The 14682-nt window shown below is 37.7% G+C and overlaps 1 protein-coding gene across 10 annotated transcripts in view; it reads right to left on the reverse strand.

The window, feature by feature from the left end:
• HMG20A (high mobility group 20A) overlaps nt 1–14682 on the reverse strand; it is a 38572-nt gene that overhangs the window by 20973 nt on the left and 2917 nt on the right. For 3 of the 10 annotated variants that reach the window (XM_033516963.1, XM_033516962.1, XM_015639252.3), the window contains exon 2: nt 511–643. The exons of 6 other annotated variants lie outside the window; for them this stretch is intronic. The gene's annotated coding sequence lies outside the window, so the exon portion shown is untranslated. Of the gene's footprint in view, nt 1–510; nt 644–12533; nt 12553–14682 lie in introns of those variants that run through there. One more of the 10 variants, XM_015639263.3, reaches the window with a different exon arrangement.

The raw sequence follows: 14682 nt of genomic DNA on the forward strand, positions 1-14682 counted from the left end.
ACTGAAAGCAACTATATGATTTCTAATCACATTAGTACAGTAGAGAGGAAAACTCAAAAGCAGGTGGCTTTACCATCAGGATGAGAACAAATCCATGGCTGAAGCTAGACAGAATGACTCACTTCTCACAACACTACTGTGTCTGAACTGTTCACAGCACTACTATAGGGCAGCACATGTAAGGCATGACAAAGTTCAAGGGCTTTTTATACATGCTATAAATGAAGGGTAAAATTTGCCACAGTCCAAGCATCGGGAACAGCAAAAATGCCATTTAAAAATTGCAAACAATTTTATCTAGCAGACCACCTCAGCACAGCATCCCCACATTCAGGATCCAGCTGGAGTCAGAGCAGTATGTTCACACTGCCCCCACACAAGCCACAGGCAGCCCTTCTTCCCCCTGTGGGCACTCTTGGCCTGGGCCTCAACTCTGGTGAAGTTTCCTCCAGAGCCTCAGCACAGCAATCACTGCACATCCAGAATGTTCAGTGCTTCCACAAAACTAACCTGCTGTGCTTGTGCCAAGGCAGTCACTACAGGAGTGACTCTGCACAGCTCTGGTCACTAAGGAGACACCGTCACATGCAGACTGACTCTTCTCATCCCAAGGCCAGGCTGAGTCTTAAGATGTCCCTGAACACTGGAAAAAGGATGAACAGCCCTTAACAATGTTGCCCTTTCAATGGTTATAATACAACAGATAATCTTATGAATAATAAAAAAAATAAATTATCTTTAGCCATTCAATTACAAGGTAAGATTATAAATACGTATTATTTATTATGGTTAAGCATATTTAAATATGAAACCAGCATCAGAAATCCAACTTACAGGCTGATTATAAAACACTGCAGGAGTTCCAATTACCTCATCACCAGCTCTAGATTTAGAAACGTTACTGCTGAGTGGAGAATTTTTCTCCTCAAGTCTCTCATCCCCCTTTGCCAGAGTAAATAAGTCCAAATTTTACCATTCATAGGCTAACAGATTACAAAAAAAGAATCATCTCCTACATTACAGAAGAGTCATGGTATTCCTTATCTCAGCATCAGAATCCAAGCACTTCAGAATGCAAACAATCTAAATTCAGATGATTTACTGAGAGTAAAACCCTCAGGACCATCGCTTCCTCTGCATTTCCATATGTAGCCAGAACATCAGAAACAAAACTGAAGTAAGTCTATCTCCTCTTAAAACCACAATGCTTTTGGAGCTGTCAGAGGAAGTTCAGATTCCCTCTGACAGAACCTTTTCTGCCATTGAGCTGGAGCAGAAGCATGTTAGCCAACATACTTCACTGCAAGAAATCAGATTTGACTTTTTCCCTACAGGAAACTCATTAGACAAAGGTTTTTGTGACTACAAATATTGCAAGCTCAACCTAATGGAACAAAGGTTTTTCTGTCAAACCAGAAAATATATACCAGAGAATAGCCAACTGCTTTTATTTTTACTTCTTGCCAGTAAAAACAAATACTACAGACAAAAATAGAGACTAGTAGGAAAAAATTTCAGAGTTCCACTGCATTTCCAAGCAGCTTAAGGAAAGAAGGGAAAGATGTAAAGCTTAGGTTTATGTTTAGTTTAATTGGGTCTTTGCAGCAAACACTAACAAAGCATTTCATACTCTGACCTTAGAAACAGCTGTCAAACATCTGCAAACATATATTTTAAAAACACAAGTGTTCAATTCTGCATTCTACTCTTATTTACATAAAAGCTTTATGATGAGGCACATACAAGACATCTCACATATACACACACACATATATATATATATATATGTAAAACTTTGATGTTCTCTGGAATGAAAGCCACAGAAAAGGTATATACTCAACTCTCCAGACAAAGGCAAGAACAGCCCCACATTGATTCTCTCTCTTCAAATACAAGAGTGAAATTTGGCATTACCAATAAACCAGCTTTTTAGATCACTTCAGGGAAAATAAAAGTCCACAATGAAAATAATTATGCTATCGATCCCTGGATAGCTAAAACCAGTAACTGTGGTCACCTCTGGTTTCCAGAGGAAGGCTTTGCTATCTCGCCCTTCACTGCAGGTATTACTTACCTATGGATTAGGATAGTTCATTTTATTCTGAATTAACTTTATTCATGATAGCATCAATTGCCATTTACACTAATACCATTAACAAATACAATTCTGAAAAATGAATTTAATTCTTGTGTTACAGATCTCACATGAGAAGATAGAAACCATTCACATCACAAAAAATAAGTCCCAAAATAAATCTTGAGAATTTTTTCTTTTTCATTAATTGCTCTATCTAAAGTAAGTCCAATAGATGACTAATGGGATGGGACCAGCTTCTGTAATCTGCCCATAAAAATGTCTTCTGAATTTCCAGTTATTATATGCAATTTAGTCTACTTCTTCACCTGCTCTGCTATCGGAAAATTTCTCTGGCATCTGAGGACATTGTATTTCACAGGACAAAGTTTTCCAATAGCTCCTTTCCCAATAATGAGGTAGAAGGGATACCCCATAATACCCCACAACCTGCAGCACTTCTCAAACCACAGCACCCATAAATCACCCAAGACCTCACCAGACCCCTCTAACTCCCCCAGCAGTGAGCAGATGGTTACTTCCCTTCAAAATTGAAGTTCCATTCCTCTGATCATTTTTAAAACTCAATCACTCACTGTTTGTGCAATGCAAACATAAAAGTGCCACGAGCAAAGCAGTTTATTAAAAAATGTAAATGAACAGACTGAAGTTTTTCATGGTGTTTACCCGGTTCAAACATTTACCAGCATCACACAAGTGAAAGAAGAAACAGTATTAATTAATGCTTGAGGAGTACTTTGATTTAAAATGCCAAAAAAGTACTCTGAACTAGAGATAAATGAATGGCAAGGAATCCTGATTGTGACTGGCCAGTGAAATGCAAAGTTACATATTTGAAAATAAAATAATTGAAGACTGCACACACCTGATGAGATTGGAAAGTTGTTTTAAAGCCATTTTAGCACTTCTGCTCTTCCTCAAAGCTTTATTTATCACAGAAGTTGTAAAGGAGTAGGGCATATACTCCAAGTTCACTTACATTCTGCAAGAGGAAGCTCTGACTGCTGCCACAGAGGAATACAGATTGGAATTTTTCATGCACATACCCACCAAAACAAGTCATTAGGGCCATTTTACAGCATATGGGGTCGAATACTTTGGATGTGAGAATATACTGAGAAGGAGATTGAGTATATACTTAAAAGAATGACTCACCACAGGCATCATGACCCAACACAAAAGCATCTACTCTGACCTCAAAAGCCACAAAGACAGCATGGAACTGGATATTTTAAATGCACTGATATGGGTACAGGGACAAAGGTTAGAGGAAATGAAGTGTGGGAAGAGCCAGTGATTCTCACACAAAACAAGCAACTCATTTTGTTTTCAGAGAAGATCCATCTTTAGAAAAAAATATGACATGTCAGCTTCCACACATTTTTGTTCTTATTTTCTTGCTGTTGCCACACATTATTCCAACATAAAACCAATGAGTCTGAGCACTCAAACCCATCTGTAGAAGAAATCACAATTTTTAGATAGCCTTAGCTGTGCAAAATAACACACATATAAACCTGAACAACAGAACTGCTATTAGTAAATCCTTCCTAACAGCAAGAATAGTGAAGAACTGGGTTGGGCTGCTCGTTTCTAATTAAAGCTCTCTGGTAATAGTTTCATATCTATCAGAAATGAAACTTTAGAGGTACATTGCATGAAGTGTACCAAAATCCCTTTTCAGCCAAGGTTCTCCTTGCAGTCCCACAAAGTACCACTGGCATCACAGGATAAAAACTGTAAAAGCCTTGGAAACACACTGATGGAAAAAACTAACAAGGAAAGTGAGCACAAAAGAATGGACAAGAGGTTCATGTAAGTATCAATACATCAGTGGACATTGCTTACAAAACCTTGTCTGGATTCCTGAAAAGAAAAGAAACAAAGACAGCCCAGTCTTGCCAAAGCATCCTCTTCAGGAACAGCAGACAGCTCCTTTGACCACTGTTAACAAGATTTGAAAGCTGTCTGAATTGACAGACAAAATGTGTTAAAATGGATACAAGAGGAAAAGACTACACTAATTGAAAAAAAAAAAAAAATCAGGAAAATTTAAAAATATGAACTTTATGCTCTAAACTAGGCACATATCAGGATATCCCTCTCAGCGCCAAAGGGAGAGCTCAAATTTAAAATCATACAAGACCCAGGTACTTCTGTGGCTCCATAAAAGAATTAACTTAAATCAACAGCAGAACGTAGACAAGTTAGAATAAAGCTTTCCCTATATTCATCTTCATTCAAAAGCAAGAGGAAATTACATTATTTAGAATCATGAATGGAAAACAAGGAGTAGAAAACAACAAAAGCATAAACCACTGGACTGGTCTGACTGCTCTCCAGTGTTAATCACTACATAAGAGATCGAGATGCATGTGAGGGATGGAAATATGCAAGCAGAGGGGACATTTTTGAACACCTGTAGCATATGTAATGAAAATAGTTCCTTTTGGAGCTGAAGTAGAATTGAGAAAAAAGCATCCATGACAGCAGTGTGCCTAAATATCCTAGGCTGAGTGTTTGGAACAACAGCTAAACATTTGCAAAATTGCATCTGATCCTCAAACCATTTCCAGTAGCCCAAAGAAACTGCTCTGAGGGCAGTGGTGAACTTCATCCTGCAATCTCTTTTTTGTGCATCTCCTGTCATATCATAGGCAAGAAGGCAAAAGAGGTGAGGGGAACACCCTAAGAGCAGAACATCACTGCCTAGAGTTTGGAGCCAAAGAGCAAAGAAGAACCTGGGAAAAGCATATCCAAGACTTCACCTGCTCTTCCAACTCCCCTCTTCCACAGCTGCTCCCCATATGCTGGAAACATGAAACTGCAGGTGGGAAACATGCACAAGCTTTGAAAAATAGAGTTGATCAATGCACTCAATAAATTTAAAAGAAAATGTAAATCTTTTCAAATTGGTTGATGATTGAACAGACATGAGGATGGAGGTCTCACACAACACAACGTCTTCAAACACTTGCACTTGGAAAGATTCCTAATTTATGTTTAGTTACAAGTGTTCTGAAAGATATTCTGGCATTCAGGTTTGAGTACTTACCATATTTAGCAAACAGCAGATTTATACTGCTTTTACATTTCTTTTGCATGATTTCATTTCTATATATATTTGTTAAGTAAATATGGTTCCTCTGAGCTAAAGAAGAAACATTATCCCAATACCCCTATATATGGGTAGAGATGCACAGCTGGTTTAAAGGTCATAAAGGAAATATCTTAAAGCTAAGAATACAACCAAACTTCAGAAACAAACTTTGAAGCACTACCAATCTTAACCTTTATTTTGGACATCTCAACTAATTGTTAGTCTTTGGTTGGTTTCTGAGATCTCAAGTCTCTCTGAAACTCTGACCTGAATACACATCATACAATTCTTACTGCAAAGAGAAGTGAGAGCTAAAGTCTTTGTGATCCTTGCAAAAGGTCAGCAACACTGTGGTTTACACAGCATTGAACAGTGGGAAAGTGGAAAAACATTTCTATTTTCAAAAGGGCTACAACATAGGTTTCACCTCAGTATAATACCATAACCTGAAGTTCATTGCCTTGAGCAGAAACAGACAAAGCCAATTGGTGGAAAACAACAGTTCAGGGACCACATCTTTTTTGATTTGTGGAGCCTAAACATTTTACAGCAGAAGTGCAAGCACAGAAAAGTTACTTTCTTTGATTACCTTTTGCACTCCGTTAAAAGTAAGCACACAGATTAGCTGAGGATCAAATACTACATTTAATCCCCAAAGTTAGCTCAACAGCTTTCTGAGTTAGACAACTGCATTCTCAGTCACCAGCACTCCCTTTTCATTTAAAAATACTCCTCTGAAAAAGCACTCATTTATATTTTTCTACTCCCTACATCTTCCAAAACAAAGGCAAAAAAAGCATGATGTTGCTTTTTAAACATCGTATTTTTAAAAGTAAAAAATCTTCAGATTTTATGAAAACTTTAATAATATTTGAGCTTACAGATGTCCCAAAATAAAACATTTATTACAGTAATGGAAGCTTGTTTTTCCTGGTCTTTAACAGTCTCCCAGAACAGCTAATTCCCACCCTGTTTCCTGACCTCTAGAAAGGGTCATCTATGTATAACTCCAGACAAAATATGGACATAGCATTCCAAAGCTCCATGGTAAAATCACCAAAAAGAATTCACCAGGTTCAGCTCACATCTCAGTTGAGCTTTGTTTTTCATCAGAAGAGAGTGTTAAGTTTGAGTGAAGCCTTACCCGGCTTCTATAAGCAGCACACACTGATCCTTCAACACTGAGGACATCCCCAAAATACAAGTTACCAGTCCCACTGCTGCCTGATCAGGAATGGCAATGAGTAAACCTCAGAGCAGGTTGCACTGTGTAAATAAAGAATCCTGGAAGAAGATACTGCACCAATCTCTACTTAACACCTCCCATTCACAGCACAGCAAGCCCAGGTCTTGGAGTTTAGCATGTAGGAAACAAACAGCTTATTATTTGAAACTGTGCCAAGTAACCAAGCTGAATAGGAGACCCTGTTTGAATTTCAGTATGTAAAAATTGTAGCTTTTGACAAGTGTATTTCATTTACAGCTAACAGTTCAATTAACAAAAAGAAAAAACATTAATTCTCTTCACAATGAAATTTTCTTCTACTCAAGTACCCATGTCTTAATCAGCATGAAGTCATTTGTATTTCTGTTTAAAATGCCTTTCTCAATAACACTTGCTGACATCACTCAATAGTTACACATTTTATCATAAGTATCTCCTAAGCATACAAAAAAAATAAAAATCTAAAGATTCCATTTAGTTTTGCTGATTAAGATCCACCCACCCAAGCACATGCCTAGTCACCACAATTTCTTTGTTGGCTGCCCCTGCCTGGCTATAGGGAAAACAGAAACCATGTGAGAAAGTCCACATTTTCTGCTTCACTGAATTAAACCTACTCTGAGAAATCAAGAAATATATCTCTTGCATCCTTTGCATTTAATGATTCCAAGTTTAGACTAGAAGTGGCTTCTAGAGGTTGTTTGACCCCAACACCTACTCACAACTAAGGTGAAGGTCATCTTTATGGCAGACACCATGTTACACTGTCTGGCTCAAATCATGATCAACACTGATTTAAATCATCAAATGCCCCCAACTGCTTTGGTTTTTTGCTAGGAAGGTTACCAAGAGTTGAAGAAACAAGCACTGCTTATTCTCAGGACACAGTGATGGATGGAAGACAGGACAAAAACAGTTGAAAAAGCACTTACAGTGGCCATAGGAACAGAGGTGTATCAGACAACACTTCCCCCAGACCTGACAAAGCTGGAGGGACAGGAGAAGAAAAGGACACTGGCACAGAGAGAAAGTTTTCACTTTATTCATCTATTAACCAGAAAATCCATCAAGAACAACTGTAGCAAGGAATCCAGGATCTTCTCTCCTATTAGTTACTTCCAATACTGCCCCTAATCAAAGACTTCCTCACCCTTCAAATTAAGCTCAGATCTACTCTCAACTCTGAGTACAATAAGCAGTATTTACTCCAACTCAAAACATTTCAACAAACTCTAAAAAACAATGACAAACTGCCATTTCCAAGGGGAGCCCCATGTTAGGCTCACTTCACAGAACCCAGCTTCCAGTGATTTCAAGGAAGTTTAATTCAGTAGCAGCTTTAAGCAGGTTCTTTTTCTTTTCTTCAAATGGAAAGCTTAGCTCAAGGCTGCTGTGTTTGCCATTCTACTAACTAGTCCACTTGTTTAATCTGTCCTTCAAATGGAGGGCACAGCAAAATGAACTGCACACACTTTCACAAGATTATAGGGGCAGATGACTGAGGGACCAAAATGATATTGGAACATCAAGCCCTTCACTGCACATGAGCAAAGGAAGTTCTCTTTTCTGGCCTGACAGAGGATATATTGTTATCTGCATGACAAAAGGGCTTTAAATCTTAAAAGAAATAGTCAGCACTATATGAAAAATTGAAGAGACATCCTGTGCCAAAGCTGGATTATGAATCACCAGCTAACACTCCTGCCACCAGCAGCATGAAACCATCTTTGCAGTGATACTCGAGCCCTACCTGAATAACCACTTCAGTGGTTAACACATTTGCAACCCCCGCTCTACGTTCAATACCCAAAAAGCAACTGATTTGTCAACAGTTTCACTGATTTGACATTTCTCTATTCTTTCAATAAATTGCCATTCTAATTCTTGTCTGGTTCTGTCAATGTTGTTGTACTTCTTTGCATTTCATTTACCTTTCAAATGCTAAATTTATTAAATTATTAATTAATTTAAATAAATAATAATTATTATTAAATGCTAAATTACTAGTTGCAAGTCACAGCAAATGCAAGAAAACTCCTTGATCTGATCTGCAAAACCTCCAATTGCCCAAATTTCTGTATTTTATTTGCAATGGTATAAAAATACATCCACAGAACTGAGATGCTACCAAGCAGTTCAGAAGCAGAGACACACAAGTCTCAAAACTATAAATATGACAGATACATTTCCTATTACAGATTGACAACTGATTTGACCAAAATTTTTCTTCAGGACAGACCTTTTCTAGGTTAACTTTCAGGGAATATACTGCTGCATTATCACAGTTCTGACTCATCACTTGCCCAGAGTCTTCTACTGATCAGTCACTGATCTACATTTGCACATGCTGGAAGGAAAACACCCAACCATGCATCAGAGTTAGAGAGTAGTAGGTACCTACATTTATATAGCATTAGTCAAATGTCTCCATAAAAAGTCAATGATAGACACTAAGCTGACAAACATTACAGATCTCAGACTTGAGAATAAGGAATTGTGCATCAATAAAGAAAAAACACTTCTCTAATGTAATTCCCAGAAGTCTATAATATAAAGACACTAAGATAAAAGCTGAAGGTTATCTTTTTCTTTAAAATATTCAGCCTTTAGTATGCATTTGAAATCTGTCTTCCCACTCTTCCTCGCTATAAAACTGTAAACTCTTTGTATGTGGTTATTTGAATATCAGTACTTTTCCATGTAGCAGCAATGTGAGAACAAAAACTCAAGGAACATGCTGAAAAGTTCTGTGTGATCTGTTATTTTCTGCATGCCTTGCAAACCCCTCCTGATAAATGTCTGTTCTGTAATTCCCTTGAGAAATATTCTGTTGAAATTACTTTGGGACAGAATGTATGTTTTTACAAGTGGCAATAAAATTATATAAATAACTTGCCTAAAAAATTCCAAACATGTAAACTGTATTTCTATAGAGAAAATGCAAGTATGCAATTATTATTGTGTAATAAGAGTTCACAGTTTTTCATACTTGCAATGAACTTTAAGTTTTTGAAGGTTAAAATAATATTAACAGAAAAGATTTCTCAAGAAAAGTATCTTTGATATTTGGAAAATCTTCAAATCGTTACACATTCAAAACAATTCACATGAAGTCTCACAGTCTAAGTTTAATTGCAGTTGATAATTCTATAGCTTTCTATATCGAAATATAAACAGAAGAGCAATCAAATCTTATGTCAAGACAAAGACAACTTGGTTAGTTTAATACAAATACCTGCAAAGTTTCTGTACTTTCAAAAAATTTCCTGGACCAGAACTAAAGAAGCTTATTTCCTTATAAAATCTGCAGTACAGGCACAGGCCAGAGGGGATGACTGTGACCATTGTCACCCATTAAACATCAGGAACTACCCTCTGCTAAAAAACAGAAAGACAGAGGAATTCAAACCTTTATCATGGTTACCCAGTCTTGTTTTAAAGAAGCATCAGTACAGCAGCTGTCCCATGTGGCCCTTATGCACACAGTAAATTTGTACAACTTCTTAGTGCAGCAGTCACATAGATTTTGTTATGATTTCACAGGTTAGACCCTATAACCTAAGATCCTGTATCTATAAACTCTGATTAAGTTGTTATTTGATAAATGTATCATCTCAAGAAGTTAAACAAAGTTGCACCTGCATGTATTTTTAGGAGTTAAAATACTCCTTAAACTCATGTTGAAGCTGATCTTTTTCCAGTGTGCTAGCAACTCTTTCTGAATTCCAAAGTAGCTGTAGCAGTCTCAGTGCCAGCTGCAGGAGACACGAGTTATACCTTGTCTGTTGAGATTCTTCTGTACTCTTATTTATACCTAAGGCTTAGCTGCTCAAGCTTCACTAAATGCTAATGTTCCCAAGCTGGATTATCCAGTCACCTCCAACACCTCTTCATGTCAAAGCTTCCAAGGAGGCTTTTCCAGCCTACACCCATCCAGAGCTATACTCCTTTTAATGTGACCAAATATCAAGCCTGGTTTGCTTGAGTACATTCTTTAAAAACAGAAAGCTGAACCAGGTTAGTCAACCACAACTACTGAAAAAGCACTTGTCACATTACCTCTCCACAAATAACCAAGAAGTTTTAAATTGATGGCATTTTGTTCAAAGCCATCAAATTTCAGCAAGCAGTATGAATCATGCACTATTTGTTACTTGAAATTCACATTGAAAAAGCAGGGATCAAACTAATATGATTCAGAAGCTTTTCTCTCACTTTCTTTTTCCTATATATGGAGCTTTAAGAAAAAAGTATTTGTGCCTCTACATTTCAAGTAAATGTTTGGTGTTAGTGAACGATTTATAGAACCCTGATGATGTCACATGATTTATACACTGCTATCAACTGACAAAGAATGGGAAACTGGCAAAATACTAGTGCCATAATTTGGAAGAGGCCTGAAAATTGTATTTCTCTAATGTTCAAGCTTTGCATGTTTTGATACAACCTAGATTAAAGAATAGCTTACAAAGCAGTAACACGCTGCTGCAGAGAGGAAGGTCTTGTCCTCTCCTCTTTCTCAGCTGGTTACAGCAATCTCCACAGCTTATTGGACATTTTATAGAGCCATTTAGCTCCCTAATTCTTCCCTTTGGGAGAATCCCAGGAAAGCGAGGACACTGGTGAGGATACTCGCACAGTATCTTCAACTAGACACAGCTGAAAGAAAGGGCTCAAAGAAATACCAGAGCTTATTAAAAAAAGAATGTGCATGGGAACTCCCACTGCCATGCGTGGTAAAGCCGTATTAAGCTTTAAGAGCCACCTCCAATCACCCAAGATAACTTTTTTGATTCATTCTGCCAGCAGTGGGCTGTAGTTTTTACAAGATATCAAGAGGAGCATCCAGAAAGGTCCTCTGCCTGCATGAGGACAAGCCAGGTGCTGGAAGGTGCAGACACCAGCTGTCCACTGCCTAAGGCTACAATTTCACTGCAGCCTAAGCCTGTTGAGCTACCAACTACTCCTAGAGCATCATCTTTCAGCCTGGCACCTGTTCCCTGGACAAATCACATAGTGGTTCAGCATGCTGAAGAAACAGAAGAGTATTTAGTTCATTTACCAAATTAGTTTATGCCAAATGAAAGGGTGAAATGGCTCAGCAAAGGATCCAACAAGCAGCTGGCAGAAGAAAAAGGGATGTGAGTAACACAGCCAGGAGTTAGTGATGTACATTGCTTTAACTCCACAGGCTGTGATTCAACTCTCCCTAAAATTCTACTGCTGCCAGAAACAAAGAACATTTGAAGCTATTCCAGTAACAGAGGGCCCCAAAAGAGTCTTAAGTGGGACAAAATGATTACCAGAAAAAATTCAGATTATATCATAAATTGATATATCATAAACTTCCCCCCCCACTTTCCAATCTAAAGCAAAACATTTATTCTCCTGATGAAATATGAGATTCTTCCCCATAAGTCTGGAAAAATAACTTCAATTCTACAACTCTGATTCATTTTTTCTTATTATTTATTATACTGGCTTGTCATATCTTACAGCAGCAATTTCCTATCTTAAGTTCAGCAAAGAGTAGTTGAAGTCTATTCTGTCATGTTTCCCACATATTGAAACTCTGAGAATTTAGTCAAATATTGGTTATCTCAATTTCATTTCAGCAGCAGTATGAGTCATGAGCAATAGCAACTAAAACATACCGCAGTAAATGCATCCTGAGCCAGCACTCTGCTCCAAAAGATTTTAGCAGGTTACCTATGATAGCTACTGACTAAATGTCAGGGCTGGAAAAAAATGCATTCCAATACACCTACATTTCAGGACTTTAGGAGACTCTGAAGATTTGCTACTCTGCTCCAGAAATCCCACAGAATTTGTGATTATTGAGATATTCCAACAAGATGCTTGTATATTTGAAGAGATGATAGCTTTAAATGGAATATCCTTCTTCAGTAAGTCTTACTTTTTTATCTTTTAGGTATCAGAAGCTGTCTTTTTCAATATCCTGGATACGTGAAAATTCAAACAGGGCAGACTATTCTTAAAGTAAGATGGGGAAAAGTGGGAAATAAGAGCAGAACCCAGAGAAAATGTTTAGAATACAAGTAAGGAAACAACACCCTTAAAACGACACTGTACTCCAAGCTTTCTTCTCTTACCTCCATGTGCCATTATCCTGCACTGGGAACACCCTCCTCGCTCCCCAGTTTTCCTGACAGAAATGCAATGTTAGCAAACTCCAGATTTTAAAGTGTGAGAGAAGATTCACAGTTTACTGTTTCCAGTACTTCACTCAGTGTTGATCTGTTTTCTCTCCTGTATAGTCTCATACTATTACCGGAACTTGTTTTGCCACAGCTCTCTCTCCACTGCTTTTCAGACTGACACTTTCCATATATTTTTAAGCACAGCACATCCTCAATACTGGTATGGGACACTAATTCTGTTACATCAGAAATTCAACCTTTGATGAACATATAATTATGGCCTGGATATCAGCCTGAGATTACTTATCCTATTCTTACACAAAGTCCATTCTCCCAAAATCTCTTTCATTTTCATTACTAAATGTTTTGTCAATTACTAGATTTCAGCAAACAATACTCCAGAGTTCAGAAACACACCACCTTATGTCTAAGGCTTCAAAACAGCAGCCAAGGGAATCCCAAGAGGAACTAATAGTTTATTTCTTAAGTAAAAAACACAAAAATTCACAAAAACCCCACTAATTCATGCTATACCACTTACCTGAAATAAAAGGAACTACAGAACAGACACAGCTAAGGCAGACGTACCTCAACCACCATTTGATTCAGACTGTCTGAGAACCCCTCCAAACAAAGCCTGGCAAGTTCTACAGGTGACATTTTGAAGGGCAGTTGAAAACTGTTGAATTTCTTCTGGCTGCAAACAATCCTTCAGACACCACTGTATAATTAAAGCTATGAATTTATCATCTTTTTGTATTTGAACACAAGAATAAAACAAAAGTAGACTTTTCCCCTGTTAATTCACTAAATTGCTGAGAAATCCTGTGTGTTTTGCACTTGTTAGGGGAAGAAAAAAAAATGGAAAAAAGGATCCAGAAACAAATCCTGTCAGTCTTAAGCCTTCTGAAGTCAACTAATAACCAATACTTTGACTATCCTCATTCTCTTATGCACTTCACACATTTTTATTGTCAGCAACAAAGCCTTCTGCCACTCAATCTTGTGACTAAACCACCCTTTGCCATTTTCATGCTATCACAGTATCCTGAGCTGCAGGCTAAGGTTGTCCACTGTCCACCTCATTACTTATCCCAGAAATGATGCACAAAAGGCACATTCCAATGTCTTAGATTTACATTCCCTTTGACATGAAGAAACAGTATAAACAATCCAAGTCATGAGAATTTCAGAAACAGTGAAATATAAGGTTTATTTTGCAATTCACTGTATACCAGGAGAAATGTATGGTCCAAAAGACTGAAACCAGTCAGTCAAAGTCAGCTCTTACCACAGTACCCTGCAAAACAGTGCAGAATTATTTGTTTCTAGGTTAAAATCATTAATTAGCCTTCTTTGAAGACAACACAGCACAGTCTCCTTTTAACGTATTTACTATGAAAACACTCTTGCCAATAATGTTCCTAATGTTTCTGAAAGACAGGTTTTTTCCTAAGTACATCTGAACTTGCAAAAGTAAGGTCAAGGAACAAGGAAGATTTTCTAATAAATTTAGAACTTGGAAGAAATTCAGGTATTCCACATTTAAGTGGTTTTGTTTCCCTGTAACACAGAATGAAGATTTCTCCCAAATAAACACAGTCACTCAAAAGTAGCTGTAGCTGCAATTTATCACAAGCTGTCCTTGTCAAACCAGTATCAAGCAGACCTTCAGAAATCAAATGTCAGTGTCAGCTTTGCCCCTAACAGCTATGAACAATTCAAGTTATTCCTTTAATAAGAATTAATCCTCTGTGGGATTAATGTGCATACAAATAGCTTTACCATATACATCCCCACAATCTCATTATACAATAGATTAAAATAGACTAGTCTGGTAATAAAATGCTTATCACTAGACCTGTCCCACTGACAGTAACACTGTCAGTACATGCACAAACTCAGATCTGACTGTTTTGTCCACAGAATTCAAGGTCCAGTATCAGACTACAAGTTTGCACCACAGAATCACAGAATATGCTGATTTAGAAGGGACCCACAAGGGCCATTGAGTCCAACTCCCAGCAAAAACTAACAGGTGCCATTAGAGCCAACAGCTGTGCTGCTGATGGCACTGGATGGGAAGAAGAAAGAAGCCACT

The sequence above is a fragment of the Parus major genome, chromosome 10 (genome assembly GCF_001522545.3).
Source record: "Parus major isolate Abel chromosome 10, Parus_major1.1, whole genome shotgun sequence".
NCBI lineage: Eukaryota > Metazoa > Chordata > Aves > Passeriformes > Paridae > Parus > Parus major.